The 6,172-nt window shown below is 37.8% G+C and overlaps 1 long non-coding RNA gene across 1 annotated transcript; it reads right to left on the bottom strand.

Moving 5' to 3' along the window:
• Window positions 1–629: 629 nt before the first annotated feature.
• LOC129263883 (uncharacterized) lies at window positions 630–6,043 on the bottom strand. Its single transcript, XR_010293784.1, has 3 exons — window positions 5,864–6,043; window positions 2,244–2,360; window positions 630–1,702 (listed from the first exon to the last, which is right to left on the bottom strand). It is a non-coding gene; the product is annotated as an uncharacterized LOC129263883 (long non-coding RNA).
• Window positions 6,044–6,172: the final 129 nt, after the last annotated feature.

Raw genomic sequence — 6,172 nt, 5'->3', positions numbered from 1 at the left:
ATTTTGTAGAAACAGACGCGATGCGGTTTATTGATAAACTGCTTCAAGCAAAATATGGTTTCTCATAACCATCTCTGAGAGGTGGTTATTGCCATGTTAATCCGTTTAACTTTTCTGTAAAAACACACGGCAAAATAGCGTATCGTGTCTGGCGGAAGTGCTTAATCCCAAAAGTGCAATTTCGCAGTACATAAATTTGCACATTCTGGCCTTTTCGATCTCGCCAGCTGATCGTGCAACACGTATACCTGCTACATTGAGTGAGATCTACCACAAATTTTGAAAATTTTCCTAAGAAGATGCAATTTTGGACATATGTACAATGCAACCTGAGGTTATAGGTTGAAGTTTCCGATTTCCGCCGTATTTGCAACGCGAAAAGCGAGTTAATCAGATTATTCGGTTTGTAGAAGCAGGTTGGTTTAAGGGCGATAAGGTTTTTCGAGTCCGGAAAAGATAAATCGTTTTTAATGATTTTCTGTAGAAACATGCCAAAAGTTTATCATAAATACATTAAAGATACATAAAGGAATAAATAATATCTATATCAAAAATAGAATATATAGAATAATAGAATAAATAAAGAATATATCATGAAAATAGAAAAAAAAACTAGAAAAATAGCGACATCTTTTTTTAATATTTTGCAAATCATATAGAAAATAATTCTTAGTAGCACATCTATTTTTTAACTATTTCCCATAGTTCAAATATACAAGATTCTCACTTATTTATTTTTTGTCTATTTTTGTTGTGTTGAATCAGATGAATAACTCAACTATGTGTGAGAAATAATATAATTTTTGTCTTTCACAGTATATCAGTAGTCAATCATAATTTTTTACAACCTAGCTTGGACAAAATTTGAATTCATATAATACAAAAAAATATATAAATTGGGATCTTGTATATTCATGAGGACTTGCAGAGAACAGTTTTACCAAAAAATAACAACTTTAATTCGTCATAATTTCGTTAATCCTCATTCAATTTTGATGAAATTTTCAGTGTTTTTTTTGTCTGATGTACTCTTTGAATTTAAATCACATAACTTTCAGTCTAGAGTACCTAGCCCTTCAATCAAATGGGTTGGACGACCGGTTACATTTTACATATAACATAGTTATAAGGAGAATGAAGGGTCCATAGAAAGAAAGCATGAGGAAAGGGGAGATTTAGGTAGGAAGAGAATTAATCAGAAAAGCATAATGTTGACAATTTCGTTAAAATCTGATAACAAAGTCTTTGATTTGAAGGTTTAGCAACATTTTGGGAAAAATTACTGGAATGTGCACATGATCGTCAGGAATATGTGTTAGGCTTATGTTATAAAATGAAATCATAATAATTTCATATTTTCGTACACGCGTGTATGATATGTCCCACGTAGCATAAAATGATTTCAAGCAATGCATGTGTTTACATTAAATAAATCTTCACTCCACTTTTTAGTTCTTGGAGGTCAAAATGTGAATAAACACGACTTCTTGTTATAAAATACAAAAGAACAAGTGGGAGTATGACATCAGCTTGTTAACTGTGTGTGCGTCGTGGTCTAGTGGTTCTGACTCTCACCTTTCAACAGAGTGTCGTGGGTTTGAATCCTAGCAATGGTGTTTTCCTTCAGCAACACATTTATCCACTGTGCTGCACTCGACCAAGGTGAAGTGAATGCGTACCCGGCAAGATTAATTTCTTGCAGCTGTAATAAGGAATATGGGATGAAAACAATGCAAAGGACAGTATGTCAGCTACGGGTTCAAAACATCAATGCTTGTCGTGCGTGCAAGCTTTCTTGAGAAATTGATATATTTTTCTAAAATATCGAGAAATTTGCATAATACACTACCCTTCAATTGAATAGTACCAATTAACAAATATCAACAAAACATTTTGTACAATATGATAAAGAAATTCATGTTTAACCATAGATTAGCAGAAAATAACCCGTTATATTAATGGGAGGTTGCCCAAATGATGACAAATACCATACCACATGCATACCTGGGGCCAAAGTGTCCACCCCCCCCCCCCGCCAGCATATTGATTTTTTTCCAGGGGGGGGGGGGGTGTTAGAAAGGACGTGTAATCCTATAAATGGGGATGACATTTGGTCTTTTTCAGTATTTTTACCATTCCTCACAAGTTTTTTTTTTTCAGCTATGCCACTGCAAGAGTACAATCTGTTTTATTTAATGAAGCTTTGCAATTTTTTCCACTGAAGTGAATTCTTACACAATTACCTTTCACAAACTCCAGATGTTTTCTTGTAAACGGTTTTCTGTGTTCAACACCTGTAGTTTCCTTCCCAGATAATCCTGGACCATCTATATTATCATCCAGTGTATCCGTCGTCCAATCTTAAATGAAATAAAATCAATTTGAGTGTTAGAAAATATGCATGTGCAGATAAAAACAAAAATATAATACTAATATAGTAAAACTTTCTTTAAGCTCCAAAATGCAATGATTCACTCATATACAGCATCATGATAATTTTTATTTCAACATATGCAGCAAATTCACTTGAAAATATGTTTGAAATTGATGTCACAGAAATAAAATTCCCCCACCAAAGATTTTCTGTGTGTGCATGCTGGAAATATATAGATCAATATAACACAGTTACTCTGCTGCGTAACGCGTTTTGATCAGCAATCATGTAGATATGCAAGAGAAAATTATCTAATAGAAAAAGAATGATCTGAAGTCATATTTCCAGAGCAGCAGTTTTCAAAAGGTAGGCCTAATCAATTAATTGATAACATTCAATATGATTTTCTTTTCTTGGTATTGACAATCACAGTAACGGATCCAGATGGGCACAATTGACCTGTGCCCCCCCCCCTTGAGAGCAATAGTCAATGGCCCGAATTCAAACAGGTGGTTTTGAAAACCCCGGTTGAGTCTATGTTTTATGGAGATTTCCTGTATAAATTAAGCTTATTTACAGCGTATATCAAAATATGTCCAATGTTGATGCACGCTTTTGTCACAGTGCGCCAAATTGACGCCTGTTGCCGTGGTTATCCACGCTATTTTAATCACGAGTCCACTGTTTTGAATTAATGAGTCCACTCTTCAAACAGTGGACTCATGAATAAAATAGCGTATCTAACCATGGTAACAGGCGTCAATTTGGCTCACTGCGACAAAAGCGCGCATCAGAATTGGACATTTTTTATACACGCGCCAGATACGTGCTAAATTAAGCGTAATTTATACAGGAACTCTGCATACACCATGGACTCAACCGTGGGTTTTCAAAACCACCTTTGTGAATTCGGGCCTATGTGTTTAATGTAAATATGGAGTCTTTACACAAGTGTGTCCCTCCTTTTGAAAGTTACAGCAAATATTTCTAACGGAAATATATACCGTGTTTACACTTAATCGGCTTTTTCATAGCGTGTAAAACACGATTAACTTGCATCAGCTCGCGGTTAAGAATCGGCAATTTGCACCACCAAAATAGTAGGTACAGAACCGCGAGCCGATGCAGAATCGGCTTTTTTACTACGTGTAAACAGAAAGCCGATTCTGCATCGGCAATTGGTGCGCATTTCATTTACTTTACCATTGTGACATAATTGTAAGCGCACGGATCCAGCGTTGTCTTTATTATGGCGTATTTTGTTGGTCAATACACAGGTCAATACACAGTATGCCCACCATTTTTCCAAACATCACGATCGGGAACGGCGGTATTTTGGCTCCATTCCCGATATTATCGTAATGGTGGGAGCCATGCCGGGGTGGAATTCAGAGACCAGTGAGTTGGGGGGATTTTCCCCAGGCCAAGCCGGTCCGGGTTGAGAGCCAAAACAGCGAAGATCAGAAGCTGTTATGTCTCCGAAAAATACCAAATAAATACCAAGATAATGTGACCATTTACCACTATTCATGAACGAAGCTCATCTATTTTCTCGAATAATCTAACTTAATTCATCCTTTACATGAATTTCAGCCACTTTGAGCAGTGGAAACAGCATTATTTTAGCTTTGATCTCGACGTCTTAGTTAAAATTCTTAGTCAGATTTCGCCAAACGAACGCAGAGGGCAGCAACACTGTTGACTTCGTGTTTGCGCGTTGTAATCGCTAACTTCAGCAAATATCCAAATAAATATACGGTGGAGTGAGACCCTAAATCTGATAATTCGAATGATGAAATCACGGTGGAAGCCGGAATAAAGATTTTCCTGATGCTCAGTGAATTGATTCGGACAAATATTTAGGTTAAATTAGTTCGCTAACATCGCAGGGTACGAAAGTGCATTAGGGATTAGCGGGGCCAGGTTTTTCTTAGGGCTGCAGCAGCATTGTTGACCGGTGGCTCCGAGTTCCAGGCCGATCCAGGACCCAGAATTTTTTTTGCTAAACCTTCCGGTCCGGGCTCAAGCCAGGTTATCTTTGCGGGCCCCAACATTAAACATTACGTTATCGTTCAAATTCTCAGTCAGACATCACTTTTCTTGGCTTTGCCATTATTTATAAGGACTGAAGTTAGCGACCAAAAGATTTGCCTGCGGCAGTTTGCATGATTTGGTTACGAACTTCAGTCCATATCAAAATTACGGCAAGGCAACGCATGAGGATTCAAACAATAACGTAGAGATCGAAGCCGATATACAGCTGTTCCCGATATTCGGAAAAGCGGTGGGCATATGGACATTCAAATGCAATTCAGACTTGACATTTGAGAACAACATTTGGTGGTGAATTTTGCTCGAAGTTGGTCGGTGCGAAATTAGCGCCCAATCCCACGGAAAAATCCCAAGGAAAAAATTCAGAAATTGTGATTTTAGTCAGCTGGCATGGCTGAGTTCAGATTAGTATAGGCCCTTTTTTGGGGGGGATACATTTACATATAATATGTAAACTACGAATTTTGTTTACAAACGTCAAAAACTATGCCAATTTTTATATTTGAACAAATTATATCGCATTCATATGTAATAAATATTCTAAAAAACCTTAGGCCTAACCAAGAAGAAAATATCACATAACTCACTAATACCAAAATCCCGCCATGTTTTCAGAACACTTCTTGATTTATCATGGAATATTTCTCTGCCTCAATTTCTAAAATATGTTAATTCCAAACAGTTGTAGGTTTTCTCTGAATAATTATTGCAGTCTCTCTAGAAAAATTGAATAGGAATCGTTTGTCACTCTCTCCAGTCACAGTTCCGCACACAAAGTGCACATTTTACCATTGAAATTGCATGCGCAATAAGTGGTGCGTAGCTTTTTAGGGCCTGCGTAGCCTTTAATGCTTTATTTTATGTTTTAAAATTTAGGACACCTTACCATGTTTCACCTTAATACTACCATGTCCATGTCATCTTAATTTACCAACAACAAATTATAGGCCTCATTCCAGAGCAATATTTTTCGGCAAGGTTTCCATTTCAGTGAAACAATGTCAATGTTGTGCAGTAACCAATGGCCTAATTGACACTTTGTCTTTGACAGTCAATGTCATGACAGTACTGCACTGTACAGCATTAATTTAACAAGTCATTCATTCATAAATTCATACCGCCGGTATTCAGAGATGGTTTTGTAAAACATTGAAAATAGATATCAGGCCATACGAGCGAATTACTACTCAATGACAATAATGCTCGGCTCAGCTCACCTCAGCCTATACAAAGCATATTAACGCACCCCATAATCCATTTCGCCAGAGACAGGCGTGTCCCTGCCCGCGCCAACGGGGCAGTGGCGGTACGGTGGCAGTGAAACCCCGTGGCAGTACAACGACATCTAACAGTAACACTAAACAGTAACATTCTAGAAAATCAGGCCGAGCCACTAACTACGAAAACAATATCAAAGAAAATTGTTATCTAACTTACTGTTTAGCGTATTCAGCGAATGAATTTGAAGTCGTTGTCCGAATCTGACCTGTGTTCCTTTAGTTTATGATGAATTATAGACGGACTTCTGAACAGCAAAACAGTGGTTGATCGGGTTCTTTTTTCAAATATTGCAATTGGCGGTTACATGCGTACGTGCGCGCGCGCGTGCGAGAACAACACTTACGTACATAGAGCGAGCTAGCTAGCAGCGCAGCCAACACATCCCGATATTGGGGGGGGGGGGTAAATCAAGACCAAATCAGGGGGAGGGGGCTTCTTAGCCAAGATAATCCCGATATGGGGGAG

This window comes from Lytechinus pictus, chromosome 6 (genome assembly GCF_037042905.1).
Source record: "Lytechinus pictus isolate F3 Inbred chromosome 6, Lp3.0, whole genome shotgun sequence".
Taxonomy (NCBI): Eukaryota; Metazoa; Echinodermata; class Echinoidea; order Temnopleuroida; family Toxopneustidae; genus Lytechinus; species Lytechinus pictus.
Note: the sequence above shows the minus strand (reverse complement) of the source record. Positions and strands in the feature narration are given on the sequence as shown.